We start from the raw sequence: 23,335 nt of genomic DNA, 5'->3' as shown, positions 1-23,335 counted from the left end.
TGATCATATAAAGTTGATCGTCGGTAAAGCAGATGCGAGACTGAGATTCATTGGAAGAATCCTAAGGAAATGCAATCCGAAAACAAAGGAAGTAGGTTGCAGTACACTCGTTCGCTCACTGCTTGAATACTGCTCAGCAGTGTGGGATCCGTACCAGATAGGGTTGATAGAAGAGATAGAGAAGATCCAACGGAGAGCAGCGCGCTTCGTTACAGGATCATTTAGTAATCGCGAAAGCGTTTCGGAGATGATAGATAAACTCCAGTGGAAGACTCTTCTGGAGAGACGCTCAGTAGCTCGGTACGGGCTTTTGTTAAAGTTTCGAGAACATACCTTCGCCGGAGAGTCCAGCAGTATATTGCTCCCTCCTACGTATATCTCGCGAAGAGACCATGAGGATAAAATCAGAGAGATTACAGCCCACACAGAAGCAAACAGACAATCCTTCTTTCCACGAACAATACGAGACTGCTAAAATAGAAAGGAGAACCGATAGAGGTACTGAGGGTACCCTCCGCCACACACCGTCAGGTGGGTTGCGGAGTATGGATGTAGATGTAGATGTAGATGTAATCAGTTAGCAGTGTTTCAGAGGTACCTTTGTCCTGAGATTGGTACTAGCATTTGATTAATGCCGATACTTCTTATTCGACGCAAATTATGTTATGTGTATTATTGGCGCTACTGCTTAAAGTGTAAGACTTTCATTTTCTCTTTTACTTTATTGTTATTTTGACACCTAAACAATCAGGTAGGCTGGCAGCAGCACAATACGCCGATCTTCAGCAAGACTTTCATTGAATACGAACAGTTTAAACCATACCTGGAACCAGTATAGCCCTGCGAGAAGAACAGGACCTGTAGAAGTAAAAAGTACGAATTAAAAAAATATAGCAGATTATTATAAAAGAAATGAACTACTTAGTCATATACAGGGTGGTCCATTGATCATGACCGGGCCAAATATCTCATGAAATAAGCGTCAAACGAAAAAACTACAAAGAACGAAACTTGTCTAGCTTGAAGGGGGACGCCAGATGGCGCTATGGTTGGCCCGCTAGGTGGCGGTGCCGTAGGTCAAACGGATATCAACTGCATTTTTTTTAAATGGGAACCCGCATTTTTATTACGAATTCGAGTAGTGCGTAAAGAAATTAGATTGTTTTAGTTGGACCACTTTTTTCGCTTTGTGATAGATGGCGCTATAATAGACACAAACGTGTGAGTACGTAGTATCACGTAACATTACGCCAGTGCGAACGGCATTTGCTTCGTGATACATTATCCGTGTTAGAATGGACGGTTTTCCAATTGCGGAAGAGGTCGATATCGCGTTTATGTATGGCTATTGCGCTCAAAATCCCCAACAGGCGTGTGTATGTATGCTGCTCGGTATCCTGGACGACATCATCCAAGTGTCCGGACCTTTCGCCGGATAGTTACGTTATTTTAGGAAACAGGAAGTGTTCAGCCACATGTGAAACGTCAACCACGACCTGCAACAAATGATGATGCCCAAGTAGGTGTTATAGCTGCTGTCGTGGTTAATCCGCACATCAGTAGCTGACAAATTGCCCGGTCACCATCAATGGACCACCTTGTGTAAATACGCAGTCTACAACACTGATCCTAGGAACACGGTATCGAGAGATAAATCCTTATATAGCGCAGGCACACACTCTGAAAATTCGATGGAATCATATAGCAGCTGTAGGAAAATACTGTACAGTCTTACTACTGGAGTGATGCTAGACAGGCACTCGTTTCAGATACACAGCGAGAAACGAATACTGAGCTAGGATAAGGCTCTGTCAAAACCTAAACAAATGGAAGATAAACAATTAAACAGTTCATTATTTCAAAATTAATCGCCGTTACCGTTAACTGTTTTATCCCACTGTGAGAGAAGGTGGTAAGTGCCTTCAAGGACTACTTTTAGTGGTTTCCTAAACCAGTAGATCGAATAATTAATTAGCAAGTACCGAATCTAAATGGGGAAAAAAGAGGTTTATAGTACAATTACGGTAAAGGGAAGGAACGGTTCATGGGCCACGCCGTATCCTGGTTAACTATGAGCTGTTGCGTTTATATAAATGTCACTTTCTTCCCTTTTTCGTCTATAAGTAATGTCTTAGCAACAGAGAATTTCTCCTGTCAACACGACGGTGGCAGCGTTGGACTTCTTACCTTATTGAAGGGCTCCTGCACGACATTGCTGTGTGGATGTATTCGGACAGGTGGGACATTTAGAGACAAGAAACAATTAGCAGAAGTTTAGCTTGATTTAACTCTTCTTCACTACGTAACAAAATTGAGGCAGCGTTTCAAACTTTGGGAACCACAGATTCACAATACCGATTTATTAGTGAAAATAGCCCCATTACTCATGGGAAGCTGACAGCATAGAGAGAGAATTGAAGACAGTAAACTTGGCTTACTCCAGCCTGTGTCACGTTACAAATTCAACAACAATAAGGCAACTGACCGATTAGCTACGATGCTTGCTTAAAGAGACAGGGACTTGTTAGACTCAATATTCTGCAAGATATATTAATTTATTAATTAAACCTGTTTTCGGCTTACAATGTCACATTATCGTCGTAAAAGAAGTTCCAACATTTGTAGATAACATTGTAAGAGATGTTACTCATCAGGTAAAAACACAGAATAAATATTATTTTAGACATTGGAGTCAAAGATAATGCAATTATATTAAGAAAAGGAAAGCTGCTACTCACCATAAAGCGGAGATGCAGAGTCGTAGATAGGCAGAACAGAAATCCTGTCACAAATCAGCTTTCGGCCAGCAAGGCCTTCGTCAAGAATAGTCGACACACACACGCACACACGCAAACGCAACTCACAGACACATGATTGTAGTCTCTGGCAACTGAAGTCTGTCGTCTATTCTCTGTATTTTAAGGTTAGCAGAACCAAGTGCTATAATTTTTCCATAAAACAGCGGGGGCATTGAATTTCACTCAAAACAGGAGCAGATTTTTCTCGAAACGTAGAAACAGATTAGAGATGTTTTATAATATAAATGGGCACAAAACTTGTGTGGCCGCAAACTGGCCGCAAACATCCTGACTCGGAGTATGAAGCAATGACGTGGTCAAATAGATGGAAGTTTCAGATGTAGTTCAACAAACAACCATGGTTAGTTCTAACCAACTAGACTCTTCACTAATCATGCAGTGCTGGAATACGTTGTAGTAGCTGAGTTTCAGCACAATGTGATTTACGGGAGTATGTTTTATAGTCTGTGAAACTATCATCTGAAACGTCTGTATGTTTTGAACTTTCTCAAATGTCTTCCTGTAGCGGATGACAGTAACTATAGCTTACTTGAGCTGTTCATACAGGGTACATTAAGTTCTTCACATTTGGCTCTGAGCACTATGGGACTTAATATCTGAGGTCATCAGTCCCCTAGAACTTAGAACTACTTAAACCTAACTAACCTAAGGACATCACACACATCCATGCCCGAGGCAGGATTCGAACCTGCGACCGTAGCAGTCGCGCGGTTCCGCACTGAGCGCCTAGAACCGCTAGACCACCGCGGCCGGCTCTTCACATTTCCTGGTGTACTGCTCTTAGGACACCATCGAAAGAATAGGACACAATTGTTCCGAAATTTCGGAATTAAATCATTTAAGATGCGATACTGGAACTGCTGGGGACTATTTCCCATGTCGGTTAAATCCTAGGTTTAGCACTCATTTGAGCACAGAAGACAGATCGTCATTCACGTCGTCGATGACCGTTTTGATGTATTCCGGTGTGGAATTAAGATAGGGATGAAGGTTGTCGGCGCAGAAATTATAGTTGCTTGTAGGAGCACTAAATCAGCTGCACGTCACTGATGTACAAGGAAAAGAACAGTGGTCTCAGGATTAAGACTTGTGGCTGTGCTGAGAGGATATCGTTCCAGATCGGCTCCTCATCCCATGTCTGATTTGCAAATGGCTTTCAAAACACTTCGGCACACTATCTGAATAATTTAGCTGGTGCATGTTTTCTAACATATTTAGCAAAGCTGGCAGTGTAAAATGCTTTTCTGAAGTGCTACAGTGTCAGTATTTGAGCATCACGGTTGCCCGTAGCTTAATTCAGGTCATTAGTTACCTTAATTAGTGTAGTGTTTACGAAGCGTAGCCTGATATTTGTCGTGTAAGTTGAATTTCCGGAAGTATTCAGTCAGATGATAGCGAATAATATATTACTGGGCTTTGGACATGGAGGGTAAGAAACTGGTTGGGCAGAAGTCACAAATTTATTGTGGGATTTCATTCTTAGGGCAGGCATGACTGTACTACTTTGCAACTGAGATGGTTATCTACCACTCACGAGGGAAAAATTTAATGTCTGTCTTTTAAGACTAGGAAGAAAAGACGCAATTTAATCATAACTAACTGGCCAGTTGTCAGTGAATTCTAATATGGGGTGCTCCATCCCTGACGACGGCTCGAACGGTGATGGGGACACTTTAAGGCAGGTGTTTGAATGTCTATGGAGGAACGGCAGCCCCTCTTGAGCCGAGTGGTAATAGTGTCTAATGTACGTGCACGTAGGGTGCCTCTACCTTCGTTCATTAACAGAGAGGGAGTCCATTCTCTTTTACCGAGGAACAGAAAAAAACATCTTATGTTTTTTAATCCTGGAAAAACAAAAATACATTACCGTAGGCGCGGGCTCTACTCTGGGCTACCGCTTCACCTTTTCTCTTTGCCTTTGAAGAAAACGAAAACATAAAAGCAAGAAATGCGAAAGGTACATCACAGAAGCCACTGCATAAAAAGATGTTACGCTTATTTTCTTTTTAGAGATGAAATGTGCAATTAATCTTGAAGTCTAATGTACAGATCATTTTGGACTCCTGCCACCGACCACTGCAACCTCTCTCCTTCCTTGTTTGCGTCCGTGCTGACTTCCACAGTAGCGACGCAACACTCTGTACTTCAGTAATGGTGCTGCACAAATGTCAGTTAACAACCTAATGGAATTCGCCAAATCTGTAATCTACCCTCGCACAACCATAGGGTGTGGCGTGTTAAACACTGCAAATCTCATGTTTCAGGTTATTCGAAATCCAGTGGCGTCGCTCTTTACTATTCCTCTATCTTTGCATACCCCTGACCACGGCAGAGTGCAGATAAAGTGGAACTGATCGACCATTGTACCACATACACTACTGGCCATTAAAATTTCTACACCAGGAAGAAATGCAGATGATACACGGGTATTCATTGGACAAATACACTATACTAGAACCGATATGTGATTACATTTTCGCGCAATTTGGGTGAATTGATCCTGATGAATCAGTACCCAGAACAACCACCTCTAACCGAAATAACGGCGTAGATACGCTTGGGCATTGAGTGAAACAGAGCTTGGATGGCGTGTACAGGTACAGGTGCCCATGCAGCTTCAACACGATACCACAGTTCATCAAGAGTAGTGACTGGCGTATTGTGACGAGCCAGCTGCTCGGCGACCATTGACCAGACGTTTTCAAGTGGTGAGAGATCTGGAGGATGTGCTGGCCAGGCCAGCAGTCGAACATTTTCTGTATCCAGAAAGTCCCGTACAGGACCTGCAATATGCTGTCGTGCATTATCCTGCTGAAATGTAGGATTTCGCAGGGATCGAATGAAGTGTAGAGCCACGGGTCATAACACATCTGGAACGTAACGTCCACTATTCAGAGTGCCGTCAGTGCTAACAAGAGGTGACCGAGACGTGTAACCAATGGCACCCCATACCATCACGCCGGGTGATACGCCAGTGACGCGATGACGAATACACGCTTCCAATGTGCGTTAACATCGATGTCGACAAACACGGATGCGACCATCTTGACGCTGTAAACATAAACTGGATTCATCCGAAATAATGATGTTTTGCCATTCGTGCACCCAGGTTCGTTGTTGAGTACACCATCGCAGGCGCTCCTGTCTCCGATGCAGCGTCAAGGGTAACCGCAGCCATGGCCTCCGAGCTGATAGTCCATGCTGCTGCAAACGTTGTCGAACTGTTCGTGCTGATGGTTGTTGTCTTGCAAACGTCCCCATCTGTTGACTCAGGGATCGAGACGTGGGTGCACGATCCGTTACAGCCATGCGGATAAGATGCCTGCTAGTGATACGAGGCCGTTGGGATCCAGCACGGCGTTCCGTATTACCCTCCTGAAGCCACCGATTCATTATTCTGCTAACAGTCATTGGATCTCGGCCAATGCGAGCAGCAATGTCGCGATACGATAAACCGCAATCGCGATAGGCTACAATCCGACCTTTATCCAAGTCGGAAACGTGATGGTACGCATTTCTCCTCCTTACACGAGGCATCACAATAACGTTTCACCAGGCAACGCCCGTCAACTGCTGCTTGTGTTTGAGAATTCGGTTGGAAACTTTCCTCACGTCAGAATGTTGTAGGTGTCGCCACCGGCGCCAACCTAGTGTGAATGCTCTGAAAAGCTACTCATTTGCATATCACAGCATCTTCTTCCTATCGGTTAAATCTATCGTCTGTAGCACGTCATCTTCGTGGTGTAGCAATTTTAATGGCCAGTAGTGTACTTTTCAATGTGCTAGCTTGGCTACTCAAACTACTTTTCAACTCACGAGTGATTTCTTCTGCTAATTTCATGCGATTTCTTACAACGACTCTTCGGCATGTTCGACGCTGCCAGTCCTTCAGTACAAAGGTCTGCCCGGTGTTGTTTATAAGTAGTTAGTTCCTTCCTGTTTCCGCTTTACTGCCACATCACCAAAGGTCGAATGCGCAGCCGTATAAGGGTTGAATGTCCCTGACATATTTGTTAGCCAGGGGACATAGAATTGCGAGCCACATTCGAAGCTACTGAGTCCTTCTGACTGAACCAGTCTGCTGCTACTGCTACGCCCTCCTGCAAACACAGTAATCACCACGTGCTTTTATTCTGTCGAGTCAACTCTCATGCCATCTATCGATGAATTTCGCATTACATTGGGTTGTCTGGATACTTTGAACGGTTAGTGTAACTAAAGACTTCAGTTTATTCGCAGAGCGTGTGTTTAGCATATATTACAGGACAACAGTTAAGTGTCCTGCAAGATGTGTTAAATACATAAAATCAAATACTTGAAAATGGCGTAATAGGCCGAAACGTGGATTGTACTTAAATAAACAACAGAACAGTCACCTGCTGGTGTGGCCCTTCAAAATAAGTTTGTTGGTAGGTGTGTGGAGGTGTGTGTCATTATATGCCTATGTACAGGTCTTGTAATTCACATAAATAATGGGCCGCTGATTTGCGCACGTGGTGATGACGCCCGACAGTGACCCAGAGGGGTTCCACAGGCATAAGGCGAATCTGGCCGCCGAGGCATCAACGTGAGTTAACTATAATGCTCTTCAAAGCACTGTACCACGGGTCTGTCTCCGAGACACGAACAATTATACTTCTGAATTATGACATCGCCGTCGAAGAAGACATCAAGCATGAAGGGATGCAGGTGGTTCGCAGCTGTCAGCGTGTTTTCGATTACTGTCACAAGCCCTATGTAACAGCAGCATGATGTCCAAGGTCAAGTTGTATAGGTAAATACATGGACTCCACATAAATATGGAAACGCAGCGAGAAATGCAAGCTTGAAAATATACGCAGATGCTACCCACTCCTGAAAGGTGCACTGTAGTATTTTACTTGGAACGGCTCAGGTGCAATGTCCTCAATGAGTTAAAGATGTTATTCGTGGTCTGGACAATGTCACGTGTAGTTGTGAGTGCATTACGTCGGATTTAAGTGAATTCGATTGTGGACAGTTATTCGTGCTCGTATCGTGGGCGCCTCTGTAGCCAAGGTAGGTTGGTATTTCAAGAGGCGGCGTATCGAAGATATAAATCGCATGCAGGGAAAGCGGAAAAGCGCCATCCGCTAAGTTACGACGTGGACGAAAATGTGTGTTGAGTGATTGTGACAGACGGTCATTTAAGAGGACTGTGACAAGAAATAAAAGGACGACGACTGTGAAAGTCATTGCATAACTGAATATCGTGCTCGTGGATCATGCTTGCACCGAAACAAAAAAGTGCTCCCCAAGCTGGAAAGTACTGACTGAGCTCGATTCCTAAACCACGCCGTAATAGGGAAATGCGGTACCGAGCCATAAAATATGGCATACGCAGCAACGGGGAAAAATTCATTTGGTCGGATGGGTCTTGTTTCATACGGTTTCCAACATCAGACCGAGTTTGCGTCTGGCGTACGATGTGACCAGCTTACGATGCACACTGCTTGCTGCCAAGAGTGAAACATGGTGAGGCTTCTGTGATGATTTGAGCGGTCATTTCATGTTATTCCATGGTCATATGGTTATTCTGCAAGGTCGCATTACTGCTAAGGATTTTGTGACCATTTTGGGTGATCACGTCCTTCCCATACCAGTGTTTGTTCCCCACTGGTGATGCTGTGTTCATAGGAGACAGCGTCCCAGTTCACAACGCACGCATTTTAGAGGACTTCTTTAGTGAGCACGAGGATGTATAGCCGCATCCACCGTGACGACCTCAATCAACAGATCTCAATATGTGGTCTAATTTAGACAGAAGTGTATGTAATCGCTATCACCTCCATCATCATTATCCCAACTAGCCATCGTTTCGCAGAAACAGTGCTATAAGAGTCCCTTGAAACCTTTACAGAATCTATATTCACTATTTCCAGACAACTGGGAGTCGTTTTGAATGCGATATGTTTTTATCCATCGTTTTAGGCAAGCCAATTATTTTTGGTCGCTTCAGAAGAGGTTCTCATTATTTCCTTCACCGTCGATATCCTTGTAATGCGCGTCAGGTGGAAAGTGTGAGAGTTAGTTCTGTAGCCCGGTGATTTTCTCCAGAGTTCATAGTTGTGGAAAGGTTACTGACAGGGCTAGAACGGAGATCCTTCCACAGAATCGCCGTTGTCGTCTCGCTGCAAGCAACACAAAAAGCGTACCTGATTTTGGCACTGCGGAGTTATTGCCCTACGCTGTTTCGCTGCATTCTTTATTTTTCGTAGTGTTGTGCCTTTGAATTTGATTTGAAACGTTTTTGAGATGCGCCACCAAAGAAGGAGGAAGTTTTGTTACTATGACTGTATGGACTGTTGAATGTTTGTCGTAGAGAACCGCTAGCTTATCAGTAACTTCCTCAGTATTGCCATCTTTCACGGGTACCCTGATTATTTGATGTCATTGTGATGGTGAACCCCATTCTGTACAGATTTAGCGAACGTAACTTGAAGAGAAAGTTGTACAGAAAATTATTTAGTTACACAAACTTGTCTATTTATCCTTTTAACATCAACAGCACGACATCGGTAAATGGAATTTCATCATTCTCGCTTATCAATTTAGACTGAGTCTTTCCCGAACGATAGATCTCTGCCTGACAACGATACGTTTTTCTCTCCGTCATCCAGTGAAAAGATTGTCCAACCCGGTTACAGGGATTAATAACCGACGCCAGTGAAAAATGACAGGTTAGAATTGTCGAACAGAAAAAAACGTCACTTTACGAAAATCTGTCTTGAAGATTCCGCCTCGAACAATGAGCAATTTGTTATTTTTTTGGGTTTCGTACAACATTCGGTGCCAGCGGAATCATTATAGGAATTCTTCGCAGTCTCTTTGTCTGTCTGTCTTTTCGTCCGACTGTTCAGACCACGACATTCGGAAATGGGACAGGAAGGGGGAGAGCGACGTACAGTTTCACCAGTAGCGCCCTCCGGTGCACACCCTAAGGTAGCTTGTGGAGTGTTGATGTGGATTTAGTTCTAGGACACTCTTTGCAAACCACTATGTATGTTGTGCGGAGGTGACGTCTCAAGAAACTGGTTACGAAATTCATGAAGACTTGCAGAAAATCAGTGTCTGTTACAGGGAATAGCTGTTAACTACGAACTCAAAGTATTGTAATATAAATCTTATAAATATAACGTGTGATACAATACGTGTAAATAACGCGACTGGCGGTCAATTAATGCAAACAGTCACAAACTTCAAGTATCCAATTTCATTTTCCCGACCCATTCAAGGTGTAACTACACGCCAGTATGTTCTTGGGGGAGGCGGACACCAGATTCAGGTTTGATAGCATAATGTCTTTTTTCTTTAAGTCACTAGCCTTTTGACCGGTTTGATGCAGTCTGCCACGAATTACTCTCCAACGTCTTCAGCGAACGGACTTGCCTCAGAGGTAACACTGGTTCCCGTCAGATTACCGAAGTAATGTGTTGTCGGGCTTGGCTAACACCTGGATGTCTGACTGTCCGGTCTGCCGAGCGTTGTTAGCAAGCAAGGTGCACTCGGCCCTTATGAGACAAATTGAGGAGCTACTTGATTAATAAGTAGCTGCTACGGTCATGGAAACTCACAACTACCTGAAGAACAGAGTGTTGGTCAGACGCCCCTCCATGCCCGCAACCAGTGACGCTTACAGGCTGTGGATCACAGAGGGGTTGGTCAGTACCTTAAAGTCTTCCGAGACCTGTTCGATCGGAGTTTAGTTTTAAGTTATCCTCTTCATCTCAGATTAGCATCTGTACCATACATCCTCAAGTATTTGTTGGGTATGTTCCAATCTCTGTCTTCCTGTACAGTTTTTACACTCTACAACTTTTCTAATAGAATGTACAATAGAAGTTACCCCCGACGTCTTAACACACGTTCTGTTATCGTGTCCCTCCTTTTTGTCAGTGTTTTCCATACGTTCCTTTCCTCGCCGATTCTCCGATGAAATTTCCCATTACCTGCGTTACTAGCATCCATAATTTTAAGCATTGTTCTGTAGCATAACATCTCACAGACTCTGATATTCTTTCTCTTCCAGTTTTTCCAAAATCAGATATTTACTGTGCTACAAACGTACATTCTTATAAATTTCTTCCTCAAATTGCAGCCTATGTTTGATACTTGACCAGGGATTCCCTTTTTGCTAGTGCTAGTCTGCTCTTTATGTCCACTATGCTTCGCCCATCAAGGGTTATTTTGCTACCACGGAAGCAAAAAAAAAAAAACAGAGTTCCTAAATTTCGTCTACTTCGGGATCACAAGTTTTCATGTTACACGATGTATGGACTGAACACTAGGAGCGAAAGACTGCATTCCTGTCTTACACACTTCTTAAGCCGAGCAATTCGTTCTTTGTTTTCTGGTCTTCATTTTTTCCTAACTAACCTAAGGACATCACAGATATCTATGCCCGGGGCAGGATTCGAACCTGCGGCCGTAGCAGCAGCGTGGTTGCTTACTGAATCGCCTAGAACCGATCGGCCACAACGGCTCATTCTATCTTCGGAGTAGTGTGGCCGAGATTTTCCCTAAAATATGATGGTATGTCACTGGTCTCACAAATTCTACACATCGATATGAATAGTTCCTTGGCTGCCACTTCCCCAGTTATTTCAGAAATTCCAGTGGAATCTTATTTAATTCTTGTGCCTAATTTGATGTTAAGTCTTTCGAAGCTCTTTCAAATTATGGTTCTAGTACTGGATCCCTTAACTCTCCGTGTCAGCTCCAGTGCGAAGTAAGTGAAATTCAACAGATAGAAACGATTCAATTAAGAATGGCACGGATCGTCACGGGCTTCTTATGCAAGAATGTATCACAGAAGAGATCCTTAAAAAATTCTTAAATAATTCTTAAATAAATTTTTATATAATTCTGAAATAAATTCCGAAACAGGTAGAGAACCAATCTACTTCCTACATATTATATCGCGTGTAATTTGCCACGACTTTTTAACTAGACACATTCTGGCCGATTCAGAGGGGTACCACCAACAGTATTTTTCTGACGCAAGATCGGTAAATGTATTCGTAGGGGGAAACCACGCCCGTAAGCACTGCAGAGTGCAATTGTAGATGTAGATGCATCCATTATCAAATGTTGGCGTCACCATAACCCCGAAACAGTGACGGATCTCTACAGTTAAAAATGGTGAACATTATCTCCAGTTACTGAGAAAACAAGGCGACAGATGCTCTGAGCAATGACTTACCGCTAAGACAAAGGAGAGCGCGAAGTATGCGGGCGGTGACTTCATGATCGTAGCAGCCAGTGCAGATGGCGTCACCAAAATTCAACAGCGCCTCCGTTTGAGTGTTTATTCTGAAATGAGGTGACACAGAACGTAACAATTGTATAAATCAGATTTCAGGAGTTTATCATCGAAAGAACAGCTGAAGAATATAAAGAAAATGAAATTATATGAGAAGATGAACGATTCAGGCGGATATGTTGCTGAAGAACTGAAGGACTTACCTGTTTACCTGCGCTGGGTTATGTAGTAGAGTTGTTTCTGCGCTAAAAGTTCCCACACATGCACCCCGTGCGGAATGACTGTTCTGGGTGCCGCGCCTGCTTATATTAGCGTTCTGAGTTCTTACATGGTAGCGTTCGGCACACGGCGTAAAATTATCCAAATAAGAAATTACGCCACTGGGTTTATGGCACCCTTTGTTCTTTATTTAGACAACGGACCACTGCCTGCACGAGTGAAAGTCTTTCGGTTCTAAAAAACTGCCATATAGCTCGAAGAAAAAGAGACATTGAGTAGAACAATCCAGTATAGTTATGTTTGTGAGCGAATGTTAACTTCTCACAAAGGGGATTGTTCTCAGGTTACGCTCACGAGTGCCGACCGACACACTTCTTTTAGCCCTGCATGCTTTCTGTGTTGTTAATAACTCATCTGGTACAATGGCGGCATCGTGAAAAGATGTTCCATAGAGGCACAGATTTTCGTTATACTATACTACAAGCACAAAATTATACACAGGGATCGGTCTGCATATGGCCCACATTTTCTACATTTTTACCTCGCAAGACGCCGTACGATGTGTGGAAAAGAGTTAGTGGTGTACCAGTGTCATTCACTTCTTCCACACCCATCCGCGCCCCCATTTCCACACACTTATCCTTTTTAATGTGATATGTGGAAAGAAAGACGATTTGTGCCATTCGGTATTAGCCCCAAATTCCCTAATTTTAGTGTTTTCGTCATTAACCGGCATGTACAGGGTGAGGCAGCTAAGACAGCCAACTCCACATATATCCAGAATGAGTAAACATATCGAGGTGAGGGCAATACGGCAAATTTCCCGGTGTTTGTAAGTAAATTCCATTGTTTTTAGTCGTCAGATTACAACGACTTTGTTTCTTCTAATGTAACTATACAATTTTTTTTCAGGGCATCTGAAAGAAGCTTTTAATAGAACTTCAGAGACATGACATGCATGAGAATTGATCAAAAGTATCAAGATAACAGCGCCGTAAATCCACTGTTATGCCGTCAGCGGAAGAGATTCTACAGACATCTGCCCTGTTATAACAAATGCACACAAAAACGTAAGATGAGATGTGGTGCTTGTGTTTACCTGTGCATTTGAAGCCCATCAGCATGTTGCAGCAAACAAATAACTTGGTCTTAAACCAGCAGAGAAAATGAATGTCGTTTGTGACGAATGTCTCAAAACTGTTAGAGTAGCACTAAGGTTTTCTGCTGAAGAGTATCCAGATCGCGCCGAGCACTCGCGATTTCATTTTGCTAGTATTAAAAATTTTAGATTCTAGAAGTGTGGAGAGTAAAATATGCCAAGAAAACAGAACAGCAACTAACGGAAGAAATGGAACTAACATCTTAACAGCATTAACACACAGTGTAAATGACACTAAGAAGCACCTCGAAAGTTCGAGTGAGATTCATATATCGCTGCAGATACAGATTCATGGCAATTTACATCCTATTTTGGTTGCAGATCTTCGAATGATATCTCCGAATAGCGCAAAATAATGCAGCATACAAAATTTTTTTAAGGAAAACGTACCGATGAGCGATAATGCTCACCGCATTGCTGCAAAGAACAGTGAGAAATATTAGACAATAAATACTTTCTTACGAACACTTGAACTGTCTTACCAGGAAATAACAGTAACAACAAATTTAATGTGAATGTGAACAGGGGTCTGAGGATGAATCTATCGGTTCGAAACCGGTATTGGCGCTACTTGTTTAAGTAAGTAGTCTTGTTAACATCAGTTTCCCTCCCCAGTCAGAACATGTGCGTCTTGATGTTGACTAGAGCCCGTAGATTTATCAAAAATTGTGACTGAGGCAATGATTAAAACATTCATAATGCATTCCTTACAATTTCCATTTATTTTCATGGTGGTTACATGGATAAGTCACAAACTGCAACTTTTGAGTGCGCTGTGTGGGTGACAATACTTGTGGTGGCTTATTCCTTGCATTTAGTAAGAATGGGTATATTAAAAAAAAAACGGGAGTTTAGTAATTCAGCGTATGACTCCGATTGGCACGTTATTTTCGCTGTTCTACAGGTAAACAAGTCTCGAAAACTATTGTAGCAATGTTGGATATTGTCTGCTGTCAGCTGTCAAAAGGTTTCACGTATTTTCGTAGCATCGACAATTATTATTTTGCGTAAAAACGGATTATAGTACTTGCGTTAAATTTTCTTATGTAAAAGTAATGAATTGCAGCTATGTTCGTTATATTGCTCGATCAACCAGATCGTTGCCATGGCAACCATCGAAGAGGCTTTGGCACTCTTCACAACACAAATGTTGTTCTGGTCTCTCTACAGATACCACTTCAATGTGGTTGTTCCTACGATACGGCTGTTTGCATCGTAGAGGCACATTGACCACCTCACCTTAGCGAAAGCCACGTTTTGTGGAGTAATGACGGTAAATTTAGCTGTAGGAAATGAATACAGTGCAGCAAAGTTTTAGAAATCTGAAATGTTGCTTTTATTGAGTGCTTTAAATAAAACAAGGCTTTACATGTGTTACAAGAGTTTCGAAGAAGACCGTGGAGACCTTAAAGACGACGGGCGCTCATGACGTCCCACTGCATCATCAACCTATGATATCGTGTAAAAATTAAAGAAATAATTTTTAACTATCGCCGAATCATTTTCAGAGAAGTAGCTGATGATATGGATGTATCAGTTTGCTCATTAGATATTTTTTTCGAATGTTATGGGTACGAAAAATGTGGCAATAATATTTATTCCAAAATTGTTTAATTTCGCTGTGAGAACCTGTTTTATTCAGCCACACGTGTGCAAACTCTATAATGTCACGTCTGTTACTATAGTAAACATCTTTTCACTGTACTTGAAATCATCTCCAGATGTCAGAAATTACTTTAGAAGCATATGACCTGACTGGGGCCACATGGAAACAATATAAAGGACAGATGACCAATACATTACACACTAATCAGCACATTCACATTGACCTGGAATTTTCTACTTAGGATAGATATCGATTATACGCCAAAGTTACGTTCCTCAAATAAGGAAAAGGTTAAGAATACGTGGAGGGTCAGTCCAGTTGACCAACTTTACATCACACGATGCGACATTTCGAGTCGTATTTGCCAGACGAGATACGTTTGCTAAGTTTGACAGTAATACTCAGCACTATTTAGAGACAATGTTGTCATCATAGACCAAGTGGTCAATGGTTGAGTATAGCTGCGATAGGTGAATGATTGCGAGGTTGCGACCGTGCTGTTATACGCATAGTTATGAACAGTATCAAGACATAAAAACTACTGTATGTCGTTGTGATGGGAGGCGGTGTGAAATACTTCGAGATATTTACAATACATGGCCAAAAATGCTGTAAGCCCTTTTTTCTGCTGGCGTCTATTTTGGTAGCTTATCAAATAAGCGCAGTACGTAGAGATAAATGGAGACAGAATTGTAACCTAGCTCCGATTTTATTCAGTCTTTATGTTAAGCAAGCTATAAAGAAAACCAATGAAAATTTGGGAAGGGTATTAATGTTCAGGGAGAGAAATTAAAACTTTGAAGCTTGCGGAAATCATTATGTAAAGCCAGACATCTCAAGACCTACGAGAATATTTGACAGGATGATGACGTGATTAAGGGATATTATGAGATGAACATCAAGGAAAGTAACCCAGGAGTCGAATGTGATCGTATTAAGTAATTCGATGTTGATGTAATTACAATAGGAAATGAGTTGATATACTGGAAGTACCTGATGAGTTTCGTTAATAGGTACAAAATACGTCACGGTGGTCTAAGTAGAGAGCATATAAAACACACACTGGCAAATTAAAGAAAAGCCTCTACTAAAAGAACAAATTTGTTAACATGAAATAGGCTACATATTTAAATATTACACTATTCTTATGGTATTTGTCTGGAATTTAGTCTTGTCCAGAAGTGAAAAGTGAATAGTCCAGACAAGAAGAGAATAGAGACTTTTTAAATGTGATGCTACAGGAGAACGCTCAAGATTATAAGAGTAAAATGGATAACTAATGTAATGGTACTGAATCGAATTGGGGAAGAGATAAATTTTAAGCACTTACTTAAAGAAGGGCTAGGTTGATGCTCTGGCTTAACCCCAAGCGCTGGAACGAAGAGGAAGAACGCAATACCAGACAACGCAGTGAGGTGAAGTCAGCCAAAAGCCCGCTGACAAGGACTGCACCACGACAGGACAACGTCTGCAAGAAGTGAATGTAAGCGCCATCCTCGAGCGATCATTAGTGGAGTATTAGTACGGCCTTGCAGGGAGTGCTACGAGATCAGTTAGTAGTGATCCATACCCATTGCTTGTTTGGACTTGGTCTATAGCGAAGATCATTATTGTTTGCATGTCTCTCTTCGCTTGCAACACTTGCTGTAAATTCAAGTTAAGTACCGTCAAATCTGATTTATTGAAATAAAACTATCAATATTATTTGTTTAAATTGTTGTATAGCATTCCGAGAACGCAGCATCCTGTAGGCATCCTGTACAAGATCAGTGGGCAGGATCCCACAGTTCGTAGCACTCATTCTGTGGCATCCTCGGATCTTACCTGGTAACGTTGGAAACTGCGAGCGCAAATATTGCTAAGAAAGACCAATGCTTCTCAGCAGCAAATTGGGTAAAATAAGATAGGATGCAGTGGTCACAGGGGGAGGAAGATATGTCCACATAACATATTTTCTTTCTTTGTGTGTGAGGAATATTACCTGAAAGTTAGACCGTACCTTTTTGTAACACCCTGTATATGGCGTTGCCATTCATCCATCCGCACCGACAAAAATTCTAGAGAGATAAGGTCTAGAGTCCTTTATGGCCAAGAGTCTCTAACATTCCTGCCAGTTCATCATCCGCGGAATGTTAGGTTTAGATGACGTGTCACTTGATGACTAGAATGTGCTGGAGCCCCGTCATACGAGCAGAGCATACACAAATTTTTTGCTTAAGGAACCGCTTATTATAAGGCTGAAGAAAGCTCTAGGTAACTGTTCTATGTAAGACGATGCCGCAACACAATAAGCCCAGTTAACTGATTGTCCATCACACCACAACTCACACTAACTTAGAAGCTTTCTTGAAAACAAAAGTCCGTAACATGTCGGACCACCAACGCAAGTTCCATGTGTTATTGAAACTGTCACGAGTGAAAGCTTCTTCCCCAGCGAGCAGTACTAATGGGACTGCTAGGCGATTTGCAACGTCTCTCAACGATAAAACTACAATGATCTTATTTAATCTCATTCTCGGAGGTATTAAATCCGCTATAGGGGATGAGAATAAAGGTTGTACATACGTAACACACCCTGAAATCTTGCATGTGCAGTTGAGAAACATGCAGAAATTTTGCTTTTTCTTGTTGAAGGACTAAGTTCTACAAACCGAATAATCTCTTCTACTTCAGTTATACTCTGTTCATTTGCATGACTGCTGACACTGTCCCTGTCTTACAGAGTTTAGTGAAAAAAGTAGATAATCTTGAACTTGCTACTCTCTTCTTCTTTGAGTCATCAATCTTCTGTCTGGTTTGATGCGACCCTCCATGAATTTCTCTCCTGTGCCAACCTCTTCACCTCAGAGTAGCAGCTGCAACCTGCATCCTCAACTATCTTCTGGATATAATCCAATCTCTGTCTTCCTCTACAGGTTTTGCTCTCTAAAGCTCCCGCTAGTACCACGGAAGTCAGTCCCTTATGTCTTAACAGATGTCCTGTCATCGTGTCCCTTCTCCTTGTCAGTGTTTCCGACTTACTCTTTTCTCTCCGATTCTGCGCAATACCTCCTCTTTCCTTATCTTATCAGTAGCCCAACTAATTTTCAACATTCGTCTGTAGCACCACATCTCAAATACTTCGATTCTCTTCTGTTCCACTTTTCCTACAGTCCATGTTTCAATACCACACAATGCTGTGCCCCAAAGGTATATTCTCAGAAAATTCTTCCTCAGATTAAGGACCATGTTTAATACTAGTAGATTCTATTGGCCAGGAATGCCCTTTTTGCCGCTGTTGGTCTACTTCTGATGTCCTCCTTGTTCCGTCCGTCATTGGTTATACTGCTGCCTAGGTAGCAGAAGTCCTTAAATTTGTCAAGATCGTGACCATCAACCTGATGTTAAGTTTCTCGCACATCTCGTTTCTGCTACTTCTCATTGCTTTCGTATTTCTTCGATTTACTCTCAATCCATATTCTGTACTCATTACACTGTTCATTCCATCCAGCAGATCATGTAATTCATCTTCACTTAATCTCAGGATACCAATGTCTTCAGCGAATCATGTCATTGATAGCCTTTCACCTTAAATTGTAATTCCACTGCTGAACCTTTCTTTTATTTCCATCATTGCTTTTCCGATGTACAGATTTAACAGTAGGGGCGAAAGACCGCATCCAAGCTGTACACCCTTCTTAATCCGAGCATTTCGTTCCTGGCCGTCTACTCTTATTGTTCCCTCTTGGTTCTTGTACATATTGTACATTACCCGTCTCTCCCCACAGCTTACCCTATTTTTCTCAGAATTTCAAACACCTTACACCATTTTACATTGTCGAACGCATTTACTAGGTCGTTAAATCCTATGAACATGTCTTGATTTTTCTTTAGTCTTGCTTCCATTATCAACCGGAACGTAAGAATTGCGTTTAGCTGTTCTAAAACCAATCTGATCGTCATTCATCACAATCTAAATGTTCTTTTTAATGCTTCTGAATTTTATTTTTGTCAGCAACTTAGATGCATGAGTTGTAAGCTGATAGTGCGGTAATTCTCGCACTTGTCAGCTCTTTCAGTCTTCGGAAAATCGTCTACAGTATTCTTTATAAGCAACAGCAGTGTTTCCATTACGAAACAAGACTAGAGACACTGTGCCTTTGTAAATACACTACGCAACAAATTAAAGGAATACTTTTTCAGAACACCGTTATTGTCTCCCTTTTTGATATGTGGCTAAAGGGTGCCTACAATTCTCCTCTTAAGTGGCTCAAATGCATGGCGCCCTCTGACACCACTCTCGTTTTCGGCGACGCTTCAAACAGCTGGATGTAGAGACATGCGGGAAAAAAACTTCAGAGCACATAAGTTAGGTGTAACCTGTGTTAATGACGTCACATTGGCACCAAATTTCTCAAAAAATGTTGTTAAATGCCCCAGTGGACGTCGCACACGTGTAAAGGACCATAAGATCCCATCTTATTCACATTAACACCTTCATTTGACGCCTCTGCGATGGAGGTCAGAACCACAACATTCAGAGCTGAAATCACACGGTTTTCTTATGGGTTGTCGAGAAAAGTCTCTCATATACTTCAACGGTCAGGCTCGATAGGAAAAGACCTGAGGAGGTGGCATACCCCTTCTCGTGGAGCGTTCATTTCCACACTTTTTCCGATCGAATACGGCAGTTCGCAGGTGCGATGAGCAACACTATGGCGTTCTTGACGACCTTTGACACTGCTGATACCTCAAGAACTCTGCAACCTATCACTCAGGACATCGTGGACCGGCAACCCCACTGAACGTGATTGCACCACTTTGGATTGCAGTACGGCCGCTATTTTTGTTCCGATTTAGATGCTGGAACCACTATGACCCTTCAAAACCATTAGAAGAAATTTAAAGGCGATCCGGAGCAGCGAAAGTTGCTTTTATTTTTCAGTCCTCCTGTTTCACACCCTCCAGTGGCGTAATTTCCGCGAGGTGTGACGTTGTCACATGTATGATAAAACGACAATGGTCCCTCCTAGACCACTCATTTCGGTAACATCCTCGGTGTGACCCTCTCACTTTCGTTGAGCACTTAAAAATTTACCTGAACAGAGAAAATCAGTGACGAAGCCCTGGGCTCTCGCAGACAGGCATGCCTCCAACAACAATTCCGCATGGTCTACTGACAGGCGCAAGAGCTTCATCATATCCAGCCAGCAGACGGACTAATGTCAACGGTCCTGTCTGTGCAAGGACATTTTGAAGGAGCCCAGAAAGGACGGATGGATGTCACCGAGGGTGTTGCCGAGTTGGTTGGTCCTAGAGGGACCCCTGGCCATTTTACTCGTGCATGTGTCAGTGTTGCACCTCTCTGTTATCATGTCACAGTCGTGCGCGAAATAGATAGGCTGAAAAAACATAAACATATTTTGCTGCTTCGGATCACGTTCAAGTGTCGTCGAATAGTTTTGGACGGTCCCTAGTGTTTCCACCTTGTACACCAGAGTAAAAATTGTAGTCACACTGCACAGCGAACTGTCGTTTTCGAATGCAAAGTGTGCGGGAATCGATGTCCGCAGGAAGAAGAGGTTTCACTGTCACGATCTACGCCACAACCTTAAGTCTTTTCGTGTCGATTTTGAGCGGCGGTTTGTCTGAAATCTTTCCTCAGCTATCCATAAGGAAACAGCACGATGTTAGCTCTGGGAGTTGAGGAACTGTGTCCATCGCAGAGGTGTCAAAAGAAGGGTTGACTGTGGCTAAGAGGTGATGTGATGATCCTGTCATGGTGTGACCTGTCAACTATAGAATTGCACAGAATGTTATGAAATCTGGTGCCAGTGTGATATCATTAATCCACCATACACCTCACTCTTCTGAGTTCTGGACGTTTTCTCGAATGTGTCGGCACCCTGCCGTTAGAAGCGTCCCGGAGACCGAGGGTGATGTGGCAGGACGCAACGCATTTGCACCATTAAATCGGAAGGTTGTCTTAATTGGAAACTTATGCGTCGCAGTGGGACACAATTATGGAGTTTCGAAAACCTATACTTTAATTGTGTTGCGCAGTGAACGTAAACCATGCTTGAAGCGATCCATTAAATTTGAACTATGTATTACACCCACAGTTGAAAAAATCAGTCATATCAGCTCATGCACAAATTCGCAACTAGAACTACAAAACCAAAATGACAGTGGATAATATACCCACAGCAACAGGAGTACTGTCACGCGATATGAAAACTTCTGGTATGTCTGTAATGAATAAAACTTGGACGCATGTAATATGTTTTCTGATGCCATCTGTCCGCCTTGAATCTGGTCATTTACGTCTTCCGCTAGAGTCCCTAACATGTTCAATTTTATTTTTATTTTTCCACCTAAATATTCCTAAAGTGCTGCTCTACAAATGTTGCTCTGCAATCTCGAATCCTGTAGGGACTTCACGTGAAATTTCATGCATCTCTGTGACAAGTCGAAGTAGGTGCTGGCACTTTCATCTTCAGAGACATCGGAGGCTTCGTTCTGAAAAGAATTATTCCTACAGCTCCAGTTTCAATTCATTTATATGTTGAAAAAACATTAATTGTCCTAGTTTCAAGGAAGACCATTGTCAAGTGTTTCTTGATATGGTTTAGGAAATACATTGAATGCCACGAGAACGATTTAAGTTATGATTTAAAAATAGAAAAATCAATTTCTACTGAACCTGTTATATTAGCAGTTTACGGTTGTGTATCGCTCCACCACCTCTTGCAATGAAGAAACAGAGTGATACTGATTAAATCTGTACTTAGTTTACTATAAATATTCCACACCAAATTTCCTCTTCTGTTTATTTATTCTGGTGTCCATCCAGACGTTGTATTCAGCTAGGCTAAGTAAAAAACAACTGTTGAGCTGTTCCTCTGACGCTATCCGAAATTCGAGCCCAACTTTAGCACACCCCGTCGCTGGAAATAACTGTCTGCTAACAAATAGAGAAACTACTGTGAAATAGCTCAGATAAATTAGTGCGATTTATCGGACACCTGTTGCGCAGAAGCATGGCCGTATGTGTGAGACTACAATACACCGCAGGATGATTGAAAGTAGTGTATTATACCAACTAACTTAACACAACTGTCGATATTGTTATACTATACACAACGACACTTTCGAAAGCATCTTGTTGTATTCACCAAAAACAATTGGCGTCACGCCTTAAGACGGAGTGACCCAGAAGTCCGCTAACATTTGAAATTGCACTAATTCGAGGCTTAATGTAGCTAGAGAAGTAAAAATTGACATACATGTCTGAAATGACATGATGGTTTATTGAAACAAAAACGGGTGCAAAAGAGGACAAGCAGAAAGCGCTGGGAAGTACCACGTCAATGGGACTACATTAGGACCGTGTATAATATCAGCTGTAGTGATGGAAGGCGTCAGATGCGGCAGCAGCCGCAACTTATTAACTTTACCAGAAACAGGTACTGCTGCATCTCGGACACTTCAGAAAGAAACAAGGAGAGGATTCATCTCTGCATGGTGAAGCCAGCACTCGTGAAGTCACACGTCGCAAAAGCATTCCAAGCACTGCTGTTTGCAGATCGCTAAGGTGTAGCCTACAATTCTATCCATTCACAATCCAGCGTTATCATGAACTGCTACCCACCGATTTGGAGAGGCGGAGAGCATTTGCGTTGTGGACACTTCAAAAGAGACGAGAAGATGACCATTGGTTGTCTAAAGTGTTGTGGACTGACGAAGCGCATTTCACACCCACAACTACAGTATTTGGGCTGTCTCAAATTATAGAACTGTCGAGGAAACCCCATTACACGATGTAAAGGTCACGGTGTAATGTGGACTTACGACTTCAATCATAATCTGAATATAAATGTTGTAATACGTTTCATTGATTTATGGGGATAGATCCATTGGCAGCGGTAGGAACTTTAACCTGGTCACTTACGGAATAGTCAAGGCGTTGAGATCAGTGTGTAAACCAGCCTGCAGAAAATCTAAGAGTACCATACCTGGACCAGAACGTTATTCCAACAGATTATGAAAAACACTGAGGTGGCTAGACTCATGGGACAGAAGTATTTAGTACACAAAGTATAGAGGGGCAGTGCACTGGCGGAGTTGTAATTTGTGCCAGATTATACATGTGAGAAGGTTCCCGACGTGGTTATGTCCGTCAGGACAGTGCAATGAAACATGGTGTTAGTGGGCTTTGGTAGCAGACGACTGACGGGAGTGCCATTGCTGACAGAATGACATCGCCTGCGGCG

General features: G+C 42.4%; 1 long non-coding RNA gene across 1 annotated transcript; it reads right to left on the bottom strand.

The window, feature by feature from the left end:
* Positions 1 to 822: 822 nt before the first annotated feature.
* On the bottom strand, positions 823 to 12,358 carry LOC124614012. Its single transcript, XR_006979675.1, has 3 exons — positions 12,303 to 12,358; positions 12,040 to 12,149; positions 823 to 858 (listed from the first exon to the last, which is right to left on the bottom strand). It is a non-coding gene; the product is annotated as an uncharacterized LOC124614012 (long non-coding RNA).
* Between the last annotated feature and the right edge of the window lie 10,977 nt (positions 12,359 to 23,335).

This window comes from Schistocerca americana, chromosome 4 (assembly GCF_021461395.2).
Source record: "Schistocerca americana isolate TAMUIC-IGC-003095 chromosome 4, iqSchAmer2.1, whole genome shotgun sequence".
NCBI classification, from domain to species: Eukaryota; Metazoa; Arthropoda; class Insecta; order Orthoptera; family Acrididae; genus Schistocerca; species Schistocerca americana.
The sequence above is the reverse complement of the archived record's forward strand: the minus strand, read 5'-3'. Positions and strand labels throughout refer to the sequence as shown.